Source organism: Hyperolius riggenbachi, chromosome 4, assembly GCF_040937935.1.
Source record: "Hyperolius riggenbachi isolate aHypRig1 chromosome 4, aHypRig1.pri, whole genome shotgun sequence".
Lineage (NCBI taxonomy): Eukaryota > Metazoa > Chordata > Amphibia > Anura > Hyperoliidae > Hyperolius > Hyperolius riggenbachi.
This window is the reverse complement of record NC_090649.1, coordinates 109,372,145-109,397,040: the sequence shown is the minus strand read 5'-3', so window position 1 is coordinate 109,397,040 and position 24,896 is coordinate 109,372,145. Positions and strand designations below refer to the sequence as shown.

At 44.5% G+C, this 24,896-nt stretch overlaps 1 protein-coding gene across 3 annotated transcripts in view; it reads right to left on the bottom strand.

The window, feature by feature from the left end:
• PPP2R3A (protein phosphatase 2 regulatory subunit B''alpha) overlaps positions 1-24,896 on the bottom strand; it is a 350,126-nt gene that overhangs the window by 246,911 nt on the left and 78,319 nt on the right. For 2 of the 3 annotated variants that reach the window (XM_068280384.1, XM_068280385.1), the window contains exon 2: positions 8,364-8,495. The exons of the other annotated variant lie outside the window; for it this stretch is intronic. The gene's annotated coding sequence lies outside the window, so the exon portion shown is untranslated. The remainder of the gene's footprint in view (positions 1-8,363; positions 8,496-24,896) is intronic. 3 annotated transcript variants of the gene reach the window in all.

Sequence of the window (24,896 nt, the reverse complement as noted above, 5' to 3'; positions counted from 1 at the left end):
GAATCCTTATCTTACCCCATTTAGATGGTCTGTTTGTATTAAGGCATCTTAATGACGTATTTATGCTTGAAAAAAATATCTGTTTTCCCTTTTGACGTTGCATGTATATAAGCTGTCTGTACCACCAGCTTGCAAACTAACAGGATGTAAACCTGACGAAGGCTGCAAGGCCGAAAGCTTGTTTATTCTTATTCATTTGTAGTTAGCCAATAAATGGTATCATCCTGATTTAAAACTTCTTGGTTTTATAAACCTTGAAGCATGTTTTTGTTGCAAAGAAAAGGTTATAAAACCAGCAACAGATCTGACTCCCTTGCACACAACATGCCTGCTTTCTAACGCTTGCATTCTCAACAGCTGAAGTGGAAGGGAAGTGACTTTGAGAGGACCTGCAGATTTTGACTAAAAATTGAGCGAAAGTACTTAACATAAGGACATAAGGGAAAATCTGGGTCAGTCGGGGTGGAGCAGAAGTGGTGGTAGATAGAGACAGCCCATAGCATTGCACTGCATCAAACAGTGCAACACTGCGGCTCAATCAACTTTCAATAGATTACCTACTGGAATCTATTAAAAAAAAAAAATCAACATACTATGTGTGGTAGGAATTGATTCCTTTCACAAAATAATTATTCTGAAAATCAGTGAATGGACAGCTTTAGCAGGACACTTCCAGACAGATATTAACCACTTCAGGACCACAGTCTTTTCGCCCCTTAAGGACCAGAGCCTTTTTATCCATTCAGACCACTGCAGCTTTCACGGTTTAATGCTCGGTCATACAACCTACCACCTAAATGAATTTTACCTCCTTTTCTTGTCACTAATACAGCTTTCTTTTGATGCTATTTGATTGCTCCTGCGAGTTTTACTTTTTATTATATTCATCAAAAAAGACATGAATTTTGGCAAAAAAATGATTTTTTTAACTTTCTGTGCTGACATTCTTCAAATAAAGTAAAATTTCTGTATACATGCAGCGCGAAAAATGTGGACAAACATGTTTTTGATAAAAAAAAACCCATTCAGTGTATATTTATTGGTTTGGGTAAAAGTTATAGCGTTTACAAACTATGGTGCCAAAAGTGAATTTTCCCATTTTCAAGCATCTCTGACTTTTCTGCGCACCTGTCAGGTTTCATGAGGGGCTAAAATTCCAGGATAGTACAAATACCCCCCAAATGACCCCATTTTGGAAAGAAGACATCCCAAAGTATTCAGTGAGAGGCATGGTGAGTTCATAGAAGATTTTATTTTTTGTCACAAGTTAGCGGAAAATGACGCTTTCTGACAAAAAAAAGAAAAAAAAAAAAGTTTCCATTTCTTCTAACTTGCAACAAAAAAAAATGAAATCTGCCACGGACTCACTATGCTCCTCTCTGAATACCTTGAAGTGTCTACTTTCCAAAATGGGGTCATTTGTGGGGTGTGTTCACTGTCCTGGCATTTTGGGGGGTGCCTAATTGTAAGCACCCCTGTAAAGCCTAAAGATGCTCATTGGACTTTTGGCCCCTTAGCGCAGTTAGGCTGCAAAAAAGTGCCACACATGTGGTATTGCCGTACTCAGGAGAAGTAGTATAATGTGTTTTGGGGTGTATTTTTACACATACCCATGCTGGGTGGGAGAAATATCTCCATAAATGACAATTGTTTTATTTTTTTTACACACAATTGTCTATTTATAGAGATATTTCTGCCACTCAGCATGGGTATGTGGAAAAATACACCCCAAAACACATTATACTACTTCTCCTGAGTACGGCGATACCACATGTGTGGCACTTTTTTGCACCCTAACTGCGCTAAGGGGCCCAAAGTTCAATGAGTACCTTTAGGATTTCACAGGTCATTTTGAGAAATTTCGTTTCAAGACTACTCCTCACGGTTTAGGGCCCCTAAAATGCCAGGACAGTATAGGAACCCCACAAATTACCCCATTTTAGAAAGAAGACACCCCAAGGTATTCCGTTAGGAGGATGGTGAGTTCATAGAAGATTTTTTTTTTTGTCACAAGTTAGCGGAAATTGATTTTAATTGTTTTTTTTCACAAAGTGTCATTTTCCGCTAACTTATGACAAAAAATAAAATCTTCTATGAACTCACCATACTCCTAACGGAATACCTTGGGGTGTCTTCTTTCTAAAATGGGGTCATTTGTGGGGTTCCTATACTGCCCTGGCATTTTAGGGGCCCTAAACCGTGAGGAGTAGTCTTGAAACCAAATGTCGCAAAATGACCTGTGAAATCCTAAAGGTACTCATTGGACTTTGGGCCTCTTAGCGCACTTAGGGTGCAAAAAAGTGCCACACATGTGGTACCGCCGTACTCAGGAGAAGTAGTATAATGTGTTTTGGGGTGTATTTTTACACATACCCATGCTGGGTGGGAGAAATATCTCTGTAAATGACAATTGTTTGATTTTTTTTTACACACAATTGTCCTTTTACAGAGAGATTTCTCCCACCCAGCATGGGTATGTGTAAAAATACACCCCAAAACACAATATACTACTTCTTCTGAGTACGGCGATACCACATGTGACACTTTTTTGCAACCTAGGTGCGCTAAGGGGCCTAACGTCCTATTCACAGGTCATTTTGAGGCCTTTGGATTCTAGACTACTGCTCACGGTTTAGGGCCCCTTAAATGCCAGGGCAGTATAGGAACCCCACAAGTGACCCCATTTTAGAAAGAAGACACCCCAAGGTATTCTGTTAGGAGTATGGTGAGTTCATAGAAGATTTTTTTTTTGTCACAAGTTAGCGGAAAATGACACTTTGTGAAAAAAAAAACAATACATATCAATTTCCGCTAACTTGTGACAAAAAATAAAATCTTCTATGAACTCATCATACACCTAACAGAATACCTTGGGGTGTCTTCTTTCTAAAATGGGGTCACTTGTGGGGTTCCTATACTGCCCTGGCATTTTACGGGCCCAAAACTGTGAGTAGTCTGGAAACCAAATTTCTCAAAATGACTGATCAGGGGTATAAGCATCTGCAAATTTTGATGACAGGTGGTCTATGAGGGGGCAAATTTTGTGGAACCGGTCATAAGCAGGGTGGCCTCTTAGATGACAGGATGTTTTGGGCCTGATCTGATGGATAGGAGTGCTAGGGGGTGACAGGAGGTGATTGATGGGTGTCTCAGGGGGCGGTTAGAGGGGAAAATAGATGCAATCAATGCACTGGGGAGGTGATCGGAAGGGGGTCTGAGGGGGACCTGAGGGTTTGGCCGAGTGATCAGGAGCCCACACGGGGCAAATTAGGGCCTGATCTGATGGGTAGGTGTGCTAGGGGGTGACAGGAGGTGATTGATGGGTGTCTCAAGGTGTGATTAGAGGGGGGAAATAGATGCAAGCAATGCACTAGCGAGGTGATCAGGGCTGGGGTCTGAGGACGTTCTGAGGTGTGGGCGGGTGATTGGGTGCCCGCAAGGGGTAGATTAGGGTCTAATCTGATGGGTAACCGTGACAGGTGGTGATAGGGGGTGATTGATGGGTAATTAGTGGGTGTTTAGAGGAGAGAAGAGATGTAAACACTGCACTTGGGAGGTGATCTGATGTCGGATCTGCGGGCGATCTATTGGTGTGGGTGGGTGATCAGATTGCCCGCAAGGGGCAGGTTAGGGGCTGATTGATGGGTGGCAGTGACAGGGGGTGATTGATGGGTGGCAGTGACAGGGGGTGATTGATAGGTGATTGACAGGTGATCAGTGGGTTATTACAGGGAATAACAGATGTAAATATTGCACTGGCGAATTGATAAAGGGGGGTCTGAGGGCAATCTGAGCGTGTGGGCGGGTGATTGGGTGCCCGCAAGGGGTAGATTAGGGTCTAATCTGATGGGTAACAGTGACAGGTGGTGATAGGGGGTGATTGATAGGTGATTGATGGGTAATTAGTGGGTGTTTAGAGGAGAGAATAGATGTAAACAATGGATTTGGGAGGTGATCTGATGTCGGATCTGCGGGCGATCTATTGGTGTGGGTGGGTGATCAGATTGCCCGCAAGGGGCAGGTTAGGGGCTGATTGATGGGTAGCAGAGACAGGGGGTGATTGACTGGTGATTGACGGGTGATTGACAGGTGATCAGGGGGGATAGATGCATACAGTACACGGGGGGAGGGGTCTGGGGGGGGGGTCTGGGGAGAATCTGAGGGGTGGGGGGGTGATCAGGAGGGGGCAGTGGGCAGGGGGGGGGATAAAAAAAAAATAGCGTTGACAGATAGTGACAGGGAGTGATTGATGGGTGATTAGGGGGGTGACTGGGTGCAAACAGTGGTCTGGGGGGTGGGCAGGGGGGGGTCTGAGGGGTGCTGTGGGCGATCAGGGGGCAGGGGGGGAAATCAGTGTGCTTGGGTGCAGACTAGGGTGGCTGCAGCCTGCCCTGGTGGTCCCTCGGACACTGGGACCACCAGGGCAGGAGGCAGCCAGTATAATAGGCTTTGTATACATTACAAAGCCTATTATACTATTTCCATGCGGCGATCCGGGTGCTAGTAACCCGCCGGCGCTTCCGAACGGCCGGCGGGTTACTACGAGCGGTGGGCGGAGCCAGTCCCCGGCGGCTGATCGCGTCACGAATGACGCGATCGCCGCATAGCCACCCACGCAGCCGCCCCCGCCGATGGGCGTATTGCGGTCGTTTGGGCCCGGTCTTTGCCGCCGCCCATCGGCTGGGGGCGGTCGTTAAGTGGTTAAACATGGTAACAACTGTGACTTTATTTCTCTTCTAGGCTACTTTTCTTTCTTTCTTTCTTTCTTTCTTTCTTTCTTTCTTTCATGTTGGCCAATCAGGCCAATAAACACGACTCTGGAAAAGGTAAAGTGTACTGTATATCTTTCCTACATACTCCTGTGGTGACTCCAAACGTGGTGACCAAAGAGTAGCACAGCAACAGCCAAGTTATTGGTTAGTCATTGCTCAGGTAAGCTATACGTAGTTCCTCAATAGACTTCTGCAAACTTGCCAGACTTCAGGTTTACATGCAGAAGCACAAGAAACCACCAATGAGGTACATGAAACTCACCATATGCAAATTTTAACTGAAGGTTCCCATGCTCCCCTCCCCCCATATTTAGCTGCAGTTCTCTACTGATCCCCATAGTGTACCCCAACTTGTCAATGCACCCCAAGGTGTTTGCTTCCCCCCCCCACACCCCCCATGATATAGCCCAGCTTTTCTGTGCCGCTGTATTGTACCCATCTTCCCATGCCCTCAAGGTGTGTTGAACCTTTCTAGTTCCACCCAAAAGGTGTCTCCAGTAGGGGCAAGCAAATCATTCTAATCTGCAAATTAAAATCACCGGGAAGAGGTCACACAGGTGCTGTCAAAAGATTTAGACACTTGGGTGATATTGGATCCAAAATAGTTTTTTTGTTTGGGATAGTGGGAGAATTCATCTTATCTAGATGCGCAGTTGTACTGCTTAATATACTGTTCTTTTTATGCTAAAAAGCTTATTGTGCTGAACTGGGTATCATCTGCACCTGCAGCAGTGGCTGGTTGGGTGAAACTCGTTAATTCTAATGTTGCCATATATAAAACAACCTATATTCAATGAAATTGCCCTACTAAATTTGATAGAGTCTGGTCCCCATGGTTGGAGTATTTAAAGGATTGAGGAACTGATTATGACATCTGCAACCTTTTATCTAATGGAGTACAGTAGAGAGTACTGATAAACCTAGGGATTGTGTTTGTATTGCTGAGAGGTGGCAGATTCAGACCCAAGGGGTGGGGAGGGGTAGTTGCGGGATGGGATGATCTGATTGTTATGTACATTGTTGTGATGTATTTTATGTGCAAAAATCAATATATCTTTAACCACTTTACCACCATAGGTGCATATATCTACGCTCCTTTTAACACCCTTTCCCCACCAGGAGCATACGCACCTCCCGCCGTTGTCCGCGCTCCCGCTCGCGCTCCCACGCTTGTGCATGCCACCGGCCGCTCGCCCGGAGATCAATGAACAGGAAAAACCGTTCCCGTTCGTTGATCTCAGCCCCCCAGCAATGATCGGGTGCTTTTATGAGAAGCAGCGCGATCATTGTGAAAAAAAAACAAGTTTCCCAGCCTCATTGAACGTCCTGTAAGCGTACTTCCGACGCTTACAATACGCATGCACAAAAAATTACTGTGGCCAAATAGTAAAACTACATCCAAAACATTTTTCATATACAAATACATACTTGTACACTATAAATTAACTCATTACCTCCCACATTCCCCAATTAATTTATTTTTTGTAATAAAAAGAAAAAAAAATTACAATAAAAAAAAAAAAACATAAATAGTTACCTTAGGGACTGAACTCTTTAAATATTTATGTCAAGAGGGTATAACACTGTTACTTTATAAACTATGGGCTTGTAATTAGGGATGGACGCAAAACTGAAAAAAATGCACCTTTATTTCCAAATAAAATATTGGCGCCAAACATTGTGATAGGGACATAATTTAAACGGTGTAATAACTGGGACAAATGGGCAAATAAATTTCATGGATTTTAATTACAGTAGCATGCATTATTTAAAAACTATAATGGCCGAAAGCTAAAAAATAATGATTTTTTTCCCCACATTTTCCCATTAAAACACATTTAGAATAAAATAATTCTTGGCATAATGTCCCACCTAAAGAAAGCCTAATTGGTGGCGAAAAAAAACAAGATATAGTTCATTTAATTGCGATAAGTAATAATAAAGTTATAGACGAATGAATGGAAGGGGCGCTGAAAGGTGAAAATTGCTCTGGTGCTCGAGGGGTAAAACCCCTCAGTGGTGATGTGGTTAAAAAAAAAAAAAAAAATCACCAAGAAGGAAGGAAGCTGAAGCTATCAAATCACTAGTTATTTGCAGAGTTAAGCGGCCCAGATGCTAGAAGCTGCAGCTGGTAATCCTAAATTCTGTCTCCTGGGCAGGCCTTATTTGTATGTTATGTTAGTCATGTTAGTCACCATGCATGATCTTCCCTGGTTGCCGCTTTGTAAACCCTCCATTTCAATCCCTGCAATGCTTCCTAATCACTAGGAGAAAAAGGAATCCCTGCTGAAAGAAATGGGAGCCACTTGCAACTACTGGGAAAAACCAAGGACTGTGTGTAAGGTCTTGTTCACACGAAGGGCATTTTTGCCCTTTTTTCAAGCACCAGCGATTTTGAAAATCACCCTAAAAAGCTTGTGCAATTATTTCTTATGAGAGTGTTCACATCCGCTCAGCAAAGCGCTGCCTGTACCATTTGTGGGTCGATTTGCCTCAATGGGAATTAGGGGAAATCCCAAAGCGCTTGAAAAAGCGCTTTGTATAGCGATTACCCCAGCACTTTTAAGAATAAATACATTGTATTTATTCTTTTTTGGGTCAAAGAGTTCACTTCCTGACTTGTGTCAGGAAGTTAAAAAAAACAAATCGCTCTGTAAAAGCACTTTGAAAAGCGATTTATTCAAAATCACAGCACGCAGCTAAGCGCCGGGAGGAAAAAAAAAAAAAAACCCTGGCGTCAGCGATTTTGATTTTAGATGTGAACAAAGCCTAAGTGCTGGGCGAGATGGCAGAGACCTGACACTGCCTGTTACTAGACACCAAAGAACTATATGGGGAGAGAGTGGGGCATTAGACACCAGGGAACTGTATAGGGGAGGGAGAGGCCACTAGGCACCAGGGAACTGTATAGTGGAGGGAGGAGCCAACTTGACTTTGAGGTTGGTCTGCGACTTGGTCCCAGTGTTCAGTTTCGGCCCACTTTGTATTTGAGGTTGACACCCCTGATCTAATGTCTCAAGCAGAGCTCCCTAGTTTTGTCCTCAGGGCCCACAACAGTACGCAGGAAGCCACAAACATCCACAGGTGGGGCAATTAGGGTCTCAGCAGAGCCAATTAACTACCTCTGGGGATTTCGAAAAAATGTGGGTTGTTGGTGGGCCTCGAGGGCAAGGTTAGGGAACACCAATCTAAAGGGAACAATATTGCTTTAAAATACATTTCCAGACAAACAAAACACACAAGAAAAGAGATATCGTCCTCGTACAATAATAGTATTGTTAATGTACACTCAGCAAGGGTTGTAGAGAACTGAGGGTAAAACAACCACATAACTATTGTGACATATCTGTTATCTTTCTAATTTATTATTATGGCCAACAATTTCCCAGGATATCCACCCAGCTGGGAGAAGAAGAAAAAACATGCTCTATAAACATCATATTTCTGCATCATCTCAGGAAAACGATCTTTAAATTAAATTAGTAGCTATAGTCCCATCAGTTACACAGCCAAAAGAAACAAATGTATATTGCCTCAATGAAGTCACAAAGCACATGCAATAGGCACACGGAAAAGTCATAGTCTGCTAACCTGAACATTGCAGCATTGTAGGAAGACAAACCCAGCTTTGTTCCACAGAACAGTTTATCAATTTTTCCAAAGTGCTTTGAAGCCTTCAGAAAGTACAGAGTGTCTCACAAATCAAAATCTCAACCAGGCTGCCTGAAATAAAAGAAATACAAATAGTTAAGACATCAAAAGAAACTCTATACTGTATATGACCGCAGATTATTAGCACTAACTCCTGATTACAGAGGGATATGGATGGTAGCAATGCTGACTAATGCTCCTTGCCTCTGCCTGGCTGCTGTGCTGATCCTCTGCTCTGTATACTTTTGGAATTACTGATCCAGAACAAGCTAGTTGATAATGTGTTCTGACTCAACCGACTGCATGTTTGTTCCAAAAACTGAGAGAGACAATTGGCACAACAGCCAGGAAACTGGCATCTTTTAAAGTCAACTTCCATGTTCCTCTTCTTTCAGATGTCATTTTGCAGGGCAGTACCATTGTCCTGCATACAATAGTCATATTTCTGCCAAAATGTTCATTCTAAATGAAATGGCACAAGCTTGCTTGGCATAGTGGCAGTGGTGGCATCAGACTGGGGAAATCAGAAGAGGGCTAGAATGAACATTAATAAGAAAAGGGGACTCTCCGCTCTTAAAAGGACCACTATTGAGAAAAGATAAAAATTTAAAGCGGGATTGTCACCATAAAAATCAAATTTCAACAGCAACTGGTCTGAGTGTATTAAGTTATAAATATGCTAATCATGCATTCAAACATTTCAAAACTTTTTCTGCTATTATGGTTTGGAGTTATCACATACCTTAGGAGCACTGGCCCTTTAATTGCCATTACCATCGGCTGGCAAACAGTTGCATGCTGGGGGGTCTTTTTATCTATAATATATTCCTCCTCTTCCCTTTATTCCCCCCTCCTAATGACATAAGACAGTGCACTTCCTAGTATAGACCTCAGTGGGAGTGTCTGAAGACTCTGGGAGGAGGGCGGGTAACGAATACACAATTAGCAAGAGGGGAAAAGAGAGGGTGGGAGGGAGGAAATTATGTGAGGATTAGCGTCAATCAAAGGTAACCAATATAGAAACTATCTAGAATAGGTCTCTGCTTTTCCTTTATAAAATTCACAGAAATCATAATGTGGACAGTGCAATACATCTGTTACATAAGTAGAACTAGTATTTATCCACTTATATATGTGTTTTTTATTTCTAGGTTAGCATGGGTGTCACTTGTTCTTTAAAGTACACATACTTATAAGAAGTTCATTTTCCAGAATAAAATGCACTAGAAATAACTTTTCTCCTATATATATATTCCTGTATATATTCCTGTCGCTTACAGAAGGCAGTAAACCTCTGAAAGATCTGACAGTTCTTGGACTAGTTAATCTCCTCCTAGGGGATTCTCAAGACTGTATTTTCAAAAGCACTTACTGAATGGCAGTTGTCCTGTCCAACTGCAAAAATAGTGAGCAAATGATTAAGCTGCCTGGCTGACATCTTTGTATACATCCTTCAGGGAGTGCTTTTGTAAAGAATAAAAGGAAATACTGAGAAAGCCCCAGAGGAGATAGACTAGTCCAAAATCTGTCAGATTTGTCTTTTTTTTTTTACAGTCTACTGCAAACAACAGTGATGCAGGGGGGAAAGGATTTTATTGTGTATTTTAATCTGGGAGTAACGTACTTCTTATAAGTAAGTATACACATGTATTTTAAATTTGGCTCTCTAAGCAAATTATGGCTAACCTTGGCACTTCAGCTGTGGTGGAACTACAAGTCCCATGAATCATTGCAATACTCTGACAGCTCTAAGCATAACTCGGGGAGGCAGAGGCATGATGGGATTTTTTAGCCATCAATGCATTAGATTCTTGGCTGAGAATGATCTGAATAACTTCCTCAGCGCAGTTCCACCTGGCGTGTACGCACAATTTAAAGTGAACCCGAGGTGAAAATAAAGTGATGAGATAAACAAGTGTATTCCTAAAAATTACTTTTGTAGATATCCTTTGATTGTATTTTATATTTAAATATTTACAAAGTTGAAAGAATGTTTCGTTTTCTCTGCTCACTGGCTTCCTATTTAGTATCCCTAAATAAAAAAATACATGAATTATTGACCTTTTCCCAACTTCCTTCTGCTCTCAGAAATTCTATTCTGCCAGGAAAACTTTTATGGCTGTAATCTGCTCAGTGATGATTACTATATTCCTGACAAGGTACATAGAAAGCTGTCACTTCCATGCCTAGAAATTAACTCTTTCAGGAAGCAAAATAAAATAAGTAAAACCACCTGGTTATTAATAAGTTTTGCACTTTACATACACGTTTATCTGCCATATGTCGCCTCGAGTACACTTAAAGCCCCATCTAGACGGTACGATTCTTTGCGTGACTCAATATGCGATCTGAGAAAAGAATCGGATCGTGTACAGATTCGAATGACACAGAAGTGTGTCTATTCGATTCTTTTATCGGATCCGATGGGAATTGAGATCGAAATTGAATCGGACAGGTTGGATTTTAGCAGATTCCGATCGTGTGCAACAGAGGCAATTGAATGGTTGGTAGTGTGATGACGATATGCGATCGTTTAAACGGTCGATCTTCTGTCCAGCCCACAATACAGTTGTCATCACTCTGTGGGAGGTGCATCGAGGAAGTGGGCTGCCTGAAGCACACAGCTGCTGTAGCTGTAGTAGATAGCTATACTGCACATACTGACTGCATGTGATAGCTATACTACACACACAGCAAGGACACTGTCGCTCATAGCAAGGATACAGCGTGGCAACGTACGTCCTGCATGGTGTGAGCGGGCAAACCGCTGCATCTAACACGTTTACGGTTAACGCTGCCATGTGTTACATGCTGCAGTGCATTTTACAAAATCGCTACCAGTTTGCCTTTTCTTGAGCGCGATTCACTCTCAGGAAAACAACATTGCTTGCCACTGCGGGTGTGTATGCAAATAAACATTCGTCCAAACATACGAGTACACATAATTGGAGTGCATCAACAACATCAATGATGGCTGAAATCACATTTGCTAATTACTATCTTATGTCTGTAAATGACAATTGGTCCAAGTTTACCTGAGTTTTCTTTGAATGGTCTGGCTTGTGTCTGAAAACCCTTTTGGTAATTGTAAGAGACTTGCCTAAAATGCATTATAACTCCCCTTCCTGTTATACAGACGTTAAAAAAAAAAAAAAGGTTTGCCCTTAAAGACACCTAAACTGAGACGAACACTGAGGCTGCCATATTTATCTACTTTAAACCCATACCAGTTGCCTGGCAGTCCTGCTGATCGATTACGCTGCTGTACTGTCTGAATAAAACCAGAAACAAGCATGCAGCTAATCTAGACAGACTTCAGTCAGAGCACCTGATCTGTATGCTTGTTCAGGGTCTACAGCTCAAAGATTTAGAGGCAGAGGATCAGCAAAACAGCCAGGCAATGTGCACTGTTTAAACGGAAATAAATATGCCAGCCTCCATATCCCTCTCAGTTCAGGCATCCTTTAACATCTACTTTTGCTATTAAACATGAAAACGTTCAATAACATTATGGGGTGAGTAGAGGAAGTATTCAACAAGTGCAGACCTGTAGACATATGGGCGGCACTTCACCCACATCTGAGAGGCCGGGCAGCTATGGGCCGCTAAGTTATTGTGCAAATAAAATAGTTTATTATCAGCTGACGCACACCCACCCCCACTGCAGCAAATGCACTTCTCAGGGCCTATTGGCAGAGGATGAAAGGGATGAAGATAAGTGTAAAACTCACAAACATGCCTGTCCTCAGCTAAGCAAGGAACAGAGCCTGACAAAGAGCAGATTTTATTTCCAATAAAGCCGTAAATGAACAGAAATGTATTCATGACAAACACTTGAGATGTTTCAGCAAGGTCTGACCTTAATCAGTCAACACCCAAGCAGTCTGAAGTAACACAGTGCAGCGAGATAGGAGGGTGACAAGAAAAGTAATTGTTCTAGGATGAGAGCTGTTCACCTGTGGGAGGTGAAGGTAATGGACTGACTCAGATCAGCAAACCTTCCATATCGCCATTCTATTCTGCTCAGAGCTTTATTACTACCCCTGTGCTAAGTATCTATCTAAATGCATTTACAAACACTCCTCCCTGTAGTGTTACGCCTTAAATTCCAGTGTAAATCCCACAACATGTCTTATAAATCCACTCTGAGGATTTTCCTAACTATATATACACATGCCAACAATACTCCCTATAGAGCAGCACCAAGAACCACATAAATCCTAAATCAACATACTAATGGCAATCATCCAACTTACGGTAACAGAGGACTTGGAAGTTCCACAAAATTAAGGTTTTTCCCAATGTTAGTTATTAGTGCACCCCTGACATATCCTCAACAGTGTCCAAGTGTCACCATTCACAATTTCATACAGCTTTATAAGGCCTACAACAGTGTAAATTGTTCCTGCAAGCGCTCTAGTGGGCTCCAGGCCTAAACATTATCGAAAATCACAAACAGAAAGGTACAGATATCCCACGAAAATGTTCCTATGTGTTTCACACTACAAGTCCTTATTAATGGCTATGAATAAAGTCTGAAAGGCATTGGCTGATTTGTGGAGAACATATGTACCTGAATTTGTGATTTCCAATAACATTTATGGATTTTAAGCCCAGAGTGCAGATACCTTTACAATGTGACCAGAGCTGTGGAGTCTGTACAAAAATCAGGGCTGTGGAGTCGGAGTTGGAGTCTGAGTCGAGGAGTCAGAGTAATTTTGGGCACCCGGAGTCGGAGTTGGAGTCGTGGTTTCAGAAACTGAGGAGTTGGAGTCGAGAGTCGCATGAAGTTTGTACAAAATCCACAGCCCTGTTAAGTATTAGACTAATGAGTCTGAGTCGAGGAGTCGGAGTCTGAGCAATTTTGGTACCCGGAGTCGGAGTTGGAGTCGGAGTTTCAGAAACTGAGGAGTCGGAGTCAGAGTTGGAAGATTTTTGTATCGACTCCTCAGCCCTGACAAAAATCATCTCACTCAGACTCCTCAATTTATGAAACCACCGACTCCAGGTACCCAAAATTGCTCCGACTCCTTAGTCTAATACTTACCAGGGCTGTGGAGTTGGTACAAAAATCATCTAACCCCAACCCCTCAAATTATGAAACCACTGACTCAGACTACTCAAAAATTGCTCCGACTCCCCAGCCCTGAGTGTGACAGTGCTAATGAGTGGCGTCTTGGTCCAGCACCATTGCACTATGTGGACATGGAAGAAGGCATTACTCATGTGCCAGGGTTTGAGTGGCTTTCTGCTATTAGGCACCCAAACCAACTGACAAATATTCGTGGCTGCATGTTCAAAACTCAAAGTAAAATTAGATGACGATGCATCAGATGCATCAGGTTGGAAAAGTTTATGGACTATAAGCCAAAAGGTAATTTCAATTCTCCTCTGCAAGAAGCTTGACTGCATTTGCATGGCCTTTTTATTCAATTCACTTTATCCCATGTTTATATGTCCCCACATGAGACTACCTGGCAGGCCAACAAGGGAGAGGAAGACACTTGGTAACAAGCAGCAGAAACGCTCTTCACTATTTGTTTCACTTATGAGGTCATATTGCGTGTTCTCTCCTATTTTTTTTTTCCTCTCCTATGGGGAGCCGGAATAGATGCATGTGATAACCAGCTGCCACAGTGAGGCCTGGTGCACACCAAAACCCGCTAGCAGATCCGCAAAATGCTAGCAGATTTTGAAACGCTTTTTCTTATTTTTCTGTAGCGTTTCACCTATCATTTTGCGGTTTTGTGTAGCGGTTTTGGTGTAGTAGATATATATTGTTACAGTAAAGCTGTTACTGAACAGCTTCTGTAACAAAAACGCCTGCAAAACCGCTCTAAACTGCCGTTTTTCAGAGCAGTTTGCGTTTTTCCTATACTTTGCATTGGAGGCAGAAACGCCTCCGCAATCAAAAAAAAATGCCTCACCCCGGGAGTATGCGTTTCTGCAAAATGCCTCCCGCTCTGGTGTGCACCAGCCCTAACAAAGCAGTTACCCAAAGAAAGTCAACACTGGCCCATTGGTACTCACTTATAATATCACTGTCCCAGAAAAAGAAAGGGGAGGAACTATACTAACACAAGACTGTATGACGGAACTATCCCAAATGCCGGTCTCAGCTGTTAAAAGTCTATGTACAGCTAATACTTTCTGTCTATTCCATACAGTACTCCTAAGACAAACTGTATAATTGCTGATCATATGTGAGTGTAGACCTACATCTAAGCTTTACTGTCAGGAACAAAGCTCATTTCAGCCCTCAAAACGGTCTCCCCATCTGTAATGTGACAAAACGCCTTCCATCCGAGGGCCAGTCTGCTTCTCTGACAATGAGGCTTTTCTTAGAGCATTTGACTTTCATACACTCTTGTGCCTTCCAACAGATTGCAGAGAGATGGACAGCTCTTTTCCAGCAGGGGACGTGTACACTTTTCCATGATGCATTTGGAGTTCAGGCACATTGTGGCCTGTCAGCAATGATTGTCTCATTCTCAACCATTTTCCAAAATAAACACGCTGAAGTCACAAAGGCGAAGACAAGGAAGTTTGCAGTTAACTCTGATGATGTCATTCTTGCCTAAGCAGGCTCTAGAATTTACATAGCAGTTTTTTTCTTTCCTTTTAATGATGTAATTAACTTTCATTCACTTTCAATTGTTCCCAGATGACAGGAAGATCTTCCAACCGAAAAACGTCTCCACATCTGACTCCGGGGACACATTATTCTAGAGGAGAAACGGCCTTGGTTCTGCAGAGTCAATAATGCCAACAGCTCTCATATAGAATATTCTCAGTGAATACCATGGGCCTTCCAGGATACGAATCGTACGCGGGGAGGTCAGAGGCACGTCTTACTTCATTTGTGCTGTGAAATATTCCGTACACTGTAAATTGGTGACCCATAACCCTGCTTCCCTGACAGATTTCAATGCTGCTGTAGGAGCAACTGTAAAATGAGACAGATGGGGAATTCTATATTCTACTCAACTGAATGTATAGCCAGTGGCAGTCCAGAAGTGTAAATACCAAATACAAATGAGCACAAACTGGGTTTTACCCAGAGATAAAACCTTCACATTATAGTAGCCCACCTGGCATCTTGCTTGTGATCTGCATGTTATCATGGACATTAACTACTTCAGGACTGCCAGTAGTAAAATCTATGCTGCACTTGTGGCTGCCTAATGCCTGGTACACACCACGCAATTTCCTATTAGAAAGATGGGTCGATACTGTATTCTGTACATTAGTCGATACTGTAGTCTGAGGGGAAATAAAGAAGCAAAAAAAGACAACCCAGCATGCCCTGCAACTTCCTTTGTGCTGCAACGTACCAAATAAGAGTCAGGTAAACTGGGGAATGATCTTTTATAAACAAGAAAAGTAAAAGAGATTTTAACTTTTGGATTGCCTGGTTAGCATCCATATTACTTGTTTACCAGATAAAAATAAAGAATTGATTTTTTATTTTATGCCCGACAGTTACACTTTAAGGGTCTGGAGGTGAGATACATATGGAGGCCGACATACTCATTTCCTTTTAAACAACACACATTGCTTAGCTGTCCTGCTGATCCTCTGCCTAAAATACTTTTAGCCATAGACCATGAACAAGCATGCAGATCAGATGTTTCTGACAAAAATCTGACAAGATTAGCTGCATGCTTGTTTCAGGTATGTGGATCGGACACTACTGCAGCCATAGAGATCAGCAGGACTGACAGGCAACTGCTACTGTTTAATAGGAAAGGGCAGCCTCCATGTTTCTCTCACCTCAGTTTTTTTTTTAAAGACCCTCACAGTCTGGTAAACAATAAAGTGATACAAAATATATATCAGACAGGAAAGCTTTTGTACTACGTGATGGAAAAACACCATTGAGACCTCAATATGTCTGGATTAAGCGCATGGAGATTAGATGCCAGCAACAGGTATCCGCTACACATGATTCCTGAACTCAGCTAAGCAAAACAATTGTCAGGCTTACTGGCTTTCCTAACACCTGACCTTATCTATTTCAACATTAACCCATTTTTGGTTACACCCTAACTTAGTCTAACCTACCCCTACCTCTGTGCTATCCTCTTCTTATATATGCCTAATGCTACCCAATACTCATCTTTTATTGCTCATTTCAGCTTCAGTGTCAGTTGCCCAACCCTTCCTCACTCTGACAACAGATGTGTTATAACCAGCAGTGTTTTATGTCCCCACCTACAATAGAAAATACAATTCCCTGCCCAGGTCTATGCAAGCTTACCTACCGATATTTTTCATACTACACGCTTTACTGGGGTTCCTATGAAATTCCTACTCAAGGCATTTTAGTGGAGCTTACTAGTGACCTCTACCAGAGAGTTTTAAATAATATAAATTGGCCAGCAACTACCCGTCAGTGGCTACTAATAATGACTCGGCCATGGCCAAGCTGTAAGCCAGTGTCAACTTTCTTCAGGGCATACATATAAATTAAATTCTTAAAATGCCCAGGCTGTAATTTGTTACCATTAAAGTTCCAGACACAAGCACCACTCTAAGGACCCATTCACACTATGGCGCTTTTCTGCAGTATTACTTTATTGTTCGCCAGTGATCAGCAAAGCAGAATCCCAATCATTTATTTTGCCAAGTACAAACAAGGGGTTGTACCCGGAATTGGCTTTGGCTCATTCAGGTTCTGGAAGGATGGGGGGGATAATGTCTGAAAGCCAAGAGCCGAGGCTGCCATACTACGGCGCCACCAGTCACACTTGGCAATCATCTGTTATCCCTAAGGAGACATTGGGGGAGGGGGTGTGCAGAGGGAGGCGAAGAACTGTGTACATTGTATACCTGTGGGATTATTCTCACTGCAAAAAGTGACTCATGCTGCCAGCTCAGAGGGATGAAAAAAGTATACATACATATATATATATATATATATATATATATATATATATATATTATATATATATATATATATATATATATATATATATATATATATATATATATATATATATATATATATGTGTGTGTGTGTATGTATGAAGTAGGACTATGGCCTCACCCTATCAAGTGTCAATGTACCCTTGGGCCTGCCTTACGAGGTGATATACTGTAAAGGTGGCCATACACTGGTCGATTTGCCATCAGATTCGACCAACAGATAGATCCCTCTCTGATCGAATCTGATCAGAGAGGGATCGTATGGCTGCCTTTACTGCAAACAGATTGTGAACCGATTTCAGCCTGAAACCGTTCACAATCGGTGGTGGTGCTGCCGCCGTTCCCCCCGCCCGCATACATTACCTGCTTAGGCCGGCTCTGGTCTCTGGGTCCGGCATGCTTTACTTCTTCCTGCCCGGCAGGAAGTTTAAACAGTAGAGCGCCCTCTACTGTTTAAACTTCCTGCCGGGCTAGAAGAAGTGAAGCATGCCGGACCAGAGCGGAGACGGAGCAGCGGTGACCGGGGTGAGTCGCGCCGGCGGAGCAGGTAATGTATTGCCACTCTATTGCATCGGTTGTCGGGCACTCGAATGCCGCTAGCGACGCGCTCCCTACGCGCGAGCGATCGACGGTAATTTCCCGCACGGAGCGATCGATCTATTTCGGGATGAAATAGATCGAAATTTAGCGTGTAGCATGAACGATGTGACAGCAGATTCAATCCCAGTGATCGAATCTGCTGTCGATCGGCGGGGAATCAGCCTAGTGTATGGCCAGCTTTAGCCTAATATAGTTTAAATATATTAAATACACTCCTAATTCACACCCCTCAAAGCTCCTCAGCTCATCACAGTAATGTTAACAAATGTGTATAAACCGTTTTGAAAACCTTCCTCCAGAGCACAAGATGCAGACAGTTACCTTACCGGCAACCAGGCCCGTTTCTACAGGCGTGCGGACAGTGCCACCATACAGGGCGCAGTGCAGCACTGAGGAGAAATGGGGCGCAGGTAGAAAGACAGGACTGACAGAAAGAGGGCGACACGTGCTGAAGAGGAAAGAAAAGCAGCGCTGCGATCAACTCTCTCTCTTAAAGTGAACCTCCGGACTAAAAATCGACTCAGCAGCACTGAAAAGGCTTGGTGTGTCTTTAACAGTTTCACTGCATCAAAACTTTGTTTCTCTTATACAAGCCTCATTTTTAGCTGCACAGAAGAAAACTGCCCGGGCTTTTTTCCCGATGCTGTGCAAAGCATGATGGGATTTCTGATGTGGTTGTTCTCGTTCAGCTGTTTTGATGCAATTTTTTTTTTACATTTTGAATTTGACATTAGAAGCCTAGTGCGTGCAGCTGGGAGGGGTAATCAGGACACAGGACAGTTGGAACTATGTCTCCTGCTCCTTGTCACCTCCTTTCAACCAAAAAGATGGCTGCCCCCATGACAAAGATGGCATCCCCCATGAATCACAAACATTTGCCTGTTCTTTTAAAACAGGATGGGTAAGAGATTATATTACCTTTCTATTCTAATTAACATAACTAATGTAACTTGATGACAGTATGTTTGTTTAGGCTGAAGTTCCCCTTTAACTGACTCCTCCAGGGCGTCCTGTAGCCTTTGCTGCCGACGTCAAGTAATTGCCATGTGATCACTGCGTGGCGACACTGACATCCTGCAGCGGCACTGTAGCAACCATCAGGGCACACAAGGAGTTGGCTGCTGTGTTCCTGCACACGGTGGGGACTGGGGCAGAAGGAACTGACAGGCAGCGGAGGCCGATTTGACTGTGTTGGGGTCGCAGTCCATCAGGACTACAAGCAGCTGCCCCCATCTGAGACACTTAGGAGAGGTTTCCCGACCTTCCTAATCCCCACCCCAATCACAGAAGCCCCACCTCCTGTATGGGACTCGAGTGATATGGTGGCTGGCTAATGTGAGCCCTGCCATCCACATGCAGGTAAGGCCATCTGCAGCCTGTGGCAGCTCATTTAGGTCGGAGCATGTGTCTGGAAGGTGGAAGTGTGCCTAGAGGAAGCCCCATCTCCTGTCCAGAGGAAGCCCCCCTGCACAGGGAAGAGGTCACCCCCAGTCTCCTGTGCACTAAGGAGTGCTTGTCTAGCAGGAGGAAGACTTGCCTGGAGGAAGCCTTGCCCCCTTGGGACAGTGGAGGAATGGACACCTGCAACCAGAATTTAGTAGGTATGAATCTACCTGCCCCCACTGTCTTCAGTGACCTTTCCCCTCCCCCCAGTAACCTTTGTCCTTCCCCTGCTAGCCCCAGTGACCTCCTCACTTCCCCCACTAGCTCCAGTGTCCTCCTCCCTCTTCTAGTGGAATTCTTCCCCCTCCAGCAGCCCCAGTAACCTTCTGCCTCCCCCCCCACTAGCCCCAGTGACCGCCTCCCTCCCCCACTAGCTCCAGTGGCCTTTTGCCTACCCCAGTTGCCCCAGTAAAGACCTCTCCCCCCCCCACCCTGTAGCTCCAGTGACCTCCTCTTCTCCTCCCCCCCCCCCATTGCTTCAGTGACCTCCTCTCTCCTCCCCCTCTAGCCCCAGTGACCCTCTGTCTTCCCCCACTAGCTCCAGTAACCTCCTCCCACTAGCCCCAGTGACCTTCCAGCCCCCCAGTAGCCCCAGTGACCTCCTCTCCCCTCCCCCACTAGTCCTATTGATCCTCTGCCTTCCCCACTAGCTCCACTGACCTTCTCCCTCCTCCCACTAGCCCCAGTGACCTTCTACCCCCCCCCCCCAGTTGCCCCAGTGACCTCCTCTCCCCCCCCCCCTCTCCTCCCCCACTAGCCCCAGTGACCCTCTGCCTCCCCCCACTATCTCCAGTGACCTGCTACCCCCCCCCCCCCAGCAACCTTCTGCCACCTCCCACTAGCCCCATCGACCTCCTCTCTCCCTCACTAGCCCCAGTGACCTTCTGCCACCTCCCACTAGGCTCCAGTGACCTCCTCTCCCCCCCACTAGCTCTAGTGATCTTCTGCGTCCCTCGAAATATCCCAAGTGCAATTTCCGTTAGATTGACAGTTGGTCAATTATTTCCGGCAGGATCGATCAGATCATTTTTCTGATTGCTTTTTCAATCACCTCTATACAAAATGATCAGAAATCAGATTGAACCTGTCAGAAATTATTGATTCGACAGTCAGTCTGATGGGAAATTGCATGGTGTGTACCAGGCATTATCTGCTATATTGTCTTCTGTGTATGATCCATGACTTTGTAGCTGGTAGCGAGTTTAGCCGGGTCTACACGGCACGATGTGTCTTGGATCAATTGATGAGATCCGTCAGGTTCGATCTCGCCGTGGCCGATTCCCCGCTCGTTCCCCGCGAGCGAACAATAGCGGGGAATAGAGCGGAAGATAAGCGGCGCCGGTGGGAACAAAGGGGGATCGAATCCGACGCACGCGCGGACGAGCGGGGTCACGGCGGGGATGCGGCAGAGTCGATCCGGCGGCTAATCGAGCCACCGGATCGCTACTTGTAGACCCGGCTTTATGCTAAGCAGGAATTAAACTATCTGCTTTGTGATCTCCTGTGTGGGCTTAGTAGGTGGCGGTGCTTTCTTTAGTTCTAAACTCTACCTCTGTTTTGGCTGGCCTAAAAAAAAAAAAAAAAGGTTGTATAGCCAGTTACAAATTGTAAGGGCCTATACCCAATACGAGTTTTTTATGGCAATTTTTACAACTGTCAATTTTTTTGAGCGACTAGCGTTTCTGCAGTCTCGAGATGTGGGTACAGGTGTGTTATTTACACAAATGACATTTGGCAATGTGTGGTGATAACAACCACAACAGATCGGATCTTTAAGATCCCCTACGATTCTCACGCAAAGTACCGTGATTGTTTGGAGGGGGGGGGGTGTATTTTTTGACACTCGCCCTGGGAGAAGTTTATCATAGAAACTGCACTGCCAGCAACCTTCACTATGCATAATTAATAAGTGGCCTTTCTCCAAGCCATTCCCACCCCCAGAGCTGTGGAGTCAGAGCAATTTTGGATACCTGGAGTCAGAGGTTTCATAAACTGAGGAGATGAAGTCGGATGAGGTTTGTACCGACTCCACAGCCCTGCCCGCCCCACCTCTGTTTATGTTGCTTGGTGGCTGCCCATTCTAGGTCTCTCCTGCCCATGGGAGAGTGATGAACTGAGTGCCAGCCTGTAGGGACATGAGCCCTCACCACCCCTCAGTCTGCAGTGGTCAGGTCCTACTGCAAATCCTGGTGCACTGGCGAACTCAGGGGGCTATTCCGGGTGTCTGGAACCTCCCCCCTGCACTGAGCTGTGTATTCAGCCAGAGAAGCCCGCATAATATAAACAGCCTCATTCTCCCTCCCTTCTTACTTCTGGTGCTTCCCTCCAGCTAATAGAATGAGAGAGGCAGCCGAGCTTCCCTCACAACCCTCACAAGAAGATGCAGCCTGCAGTGAGAGAATGTTGATTATGGAGTCCTGGACTCTCCACAGCACAGAAGTGTCAGACATGATGAAATTAGAGTGCAGGCAAGCTGGTAAATATGCACAGCATGATGCAGAGCTTGCCTGGACTCAGGGTCTGTGGGCAAACATCTGTCTGGTCTCTCCCCATTGTTATAATGACTGCATGTGTGGATAAGGTGTGGATAACAAGCTGAAAAGTTTTTGACAGTCCCTAGACTCCAGGAGGGCTTCTTTCTGACTTGTGTGAGAGACTGACAGGGACAGGAGTCCGATTACAGGCAAGTAGCCTGTGTGATGTGGGACTGCAATACAGATAAGTTCTTTGCTCCATCTCAGGCTATTCTCAATTTCTCCACTCCTCTCTCTGGGCTAGTGCAACGCCAAAATGACAATAGCAATCGCTAGCAATTTGTGAGTGTGATTTTGTGAAGTGATTTTCAGAGCGATTTTTGAATGAATTGCTCAAAAACATGCTACATGCAGTATACCTGCGATTTTGAAAAAAATCACAACGCTGCTGTGGGAACACCCACATAGGGTAACATTAGCCAAGCGCTTTTCAAATCACTGTTGATTTGAAAAACGCTCAGAAGCACTCTTGGTGTGCACCAGCCCTCCCTCATTCACCTTTGTTTCCCTCTTCCCCTAGAGCTGACTGTGTGTTCTTGTCTTACAGGAAAGCTAAATAAAAGTGCAATCCTGGTGAGGCAAAATATTATTATTTAGTATTTATGTAGCGCCGACATCTTCCGCAGATGCATATATCTCTGCATCATATGGGTATCGCTTGCGCTATGTGAAACTATGTAGCATATTCCACTGAATTGTCCAAACTAAGTCTATCTCCTGTTCCTCTCTTGGGGAGTTGTTCCAGCGCTGTACCCCGTTCACATTTGCTGCTACCAGAAGCCCTCAGAAACACTAGTGTCCTTGAGTACTTCCAAAGATAGGCAGCTCCGTAATACGCCAGCGCACTTTTGTGCATGGGCAGTATGGAGCCACCTGTATTCGGAAGCACTCGGGGACATACGTGCTTCTGGACCTTTCAGGAACCCCCCCCCCTTAAAAATCCCGCGTTTGCCCCTGTGGTGGACTATGTAACGACACATCCAGATCTTAACACTTAGGTAAGTTATGAAAAATCCCGGGCTCCAACTTGACTTCGGTTTATTTGGTATATAAATCCAGGATTTACAAAACAGTCATTGTTCATGGAGCAGAACATGGCATTTAAGCCAAGTCTATTCTGCAAAGTCATACATAAGCACCTCTGACAGGCTAGGTGTTAAAGAATGTCTGTTAAGTCCAACGTAAACTTCAGCAAGTCTCTGTGTTCAGCACTTGTTCCTCCAGCTAAGTGTGGCAATGAGAGGGCAGCATGTTTCCTAGAAGTTACAATAGGGAACCGCAGGGCACTTGGTATAGGCCGGCTGGTTTCATTGCTCTCCCTCTGCCTCCCACCTGATCTCCCTCCCATTCCAGGCTTGGCATCTGCAGCAACAAAGGGGGCAATGTGTGAACGGCTCTCTGGTGCCTCCCTCATTCATGCACGGAACAAAAGGGGACTTGTGTTGTGAAGCAACATTTCCTCCGATACGTCCGCCTTCACATTATTACATGCTGCTCTGGCAGACTGCGGGCATCTCAAGCACGGCTATGAATGCCTTATAACCTTTTATCCATGAGGGAGGAACAAAACACCAGAGATTACAGGACTGTGTACATTTGTAATCTAGAGACACCCAGCATGACTTTACATATAGCCAGGAGAACAAAGAACTTTATGTGGCAGGGAAGGACTTTATAAAACACCTATATTATTAGTGGTTCCGTATGTTCTGCTATCTAAAAAGACTTCAATTTAGGGCCTGTTTCCACTAGAGCGAATCTGCATGCGTTTTCTGCATGCAGATTCACATAGACAATACAAGTGGATGGGCCTGTTTCCACTTGTCAGGATTTCAGAGCATTTTTCTATGCAGAAAAAATCTGCACGGTAGACCCTGCATAATTTGCATACCGCTATGCGATTCGCATACAATGTATTTAATGTTTTCGTATGCGAATTTTACCACAAATTCGCTGGCGTTTTCGCATAAATCATGTAAAAGCCACACAGGCACTGACATGGTTAAAATTGCATACTTACTAAGATATGCGAAAACACCCCCGAATTCAGGGTAAAATTTGCGGTAAAATTCGCATACCAGCGTGCAAAGTCGTTTTGCGTTTTCTGCGACTAATTCACACCGCACAAGTGGAAACGGGCCCTTATAAGAGAGTGTTCAAAAAAGGTCAGCACTCAATCACATAGATTAAAGATCAAAGAAAGTCTCACGCCCTTATTCAAGTCCTCAGCAGCACTCCAAGCCAGGATCTGGACTAGACCATCCGCTTCAATCCACATAAGCCATGTATTCACGTCACATGTAAAAAAAACACAAATAAAACACACATATAGTGCGTCACTGATGGATTGATACAGTTTCCAACACCTCTCCGCAGTGCTTTTCCTCCACCTCACACTACACCATCTGTGCTGGGACACCCCCCCCCCCCCCCCCCCCCAAAGTGCCCACACTCACCCAAATGCCCTCCAAAGTATCCGGAGGTTGGAATTAGAGCTTTTGGGGTTGGGACCATCAATACACTGATCAATCCACTCCTGCTTCCTGATAATCACTTGGCTCCTCAGTAACACTAGGACTTAAAACAGGCTGACATAGTGTAAAAACGTCAGGTGTTAATAGATAAAAAAGATATTGCACTCACAAACATTAGCTTCAGACAAGCATGTCAAGTACAGAGATAGTCCCCAGGTGACTGTCCCGACTGCTGCCTTCTCAGATGCTCGCTGAACGCTGCTCTGTATACTTCCGTGTACTCTCAATCTCTCCTTGCTGGTCGCGTGTGCCGTGGCTCCGCCCAATGCATTTCGTCAGGAACTGACTCATCAGGGGCTGACGGAACACGCAAAACCAGCGTCTAAAAAGGTGCCCGCCCCTCCCACTCTGCTCAGGCAGAAAAAAACGTCCCCCAAAGGTTTAAAAACCGCTCTCTTCAGCGGCTAGCAGAGAGGAAAGTTACCTTACAACCC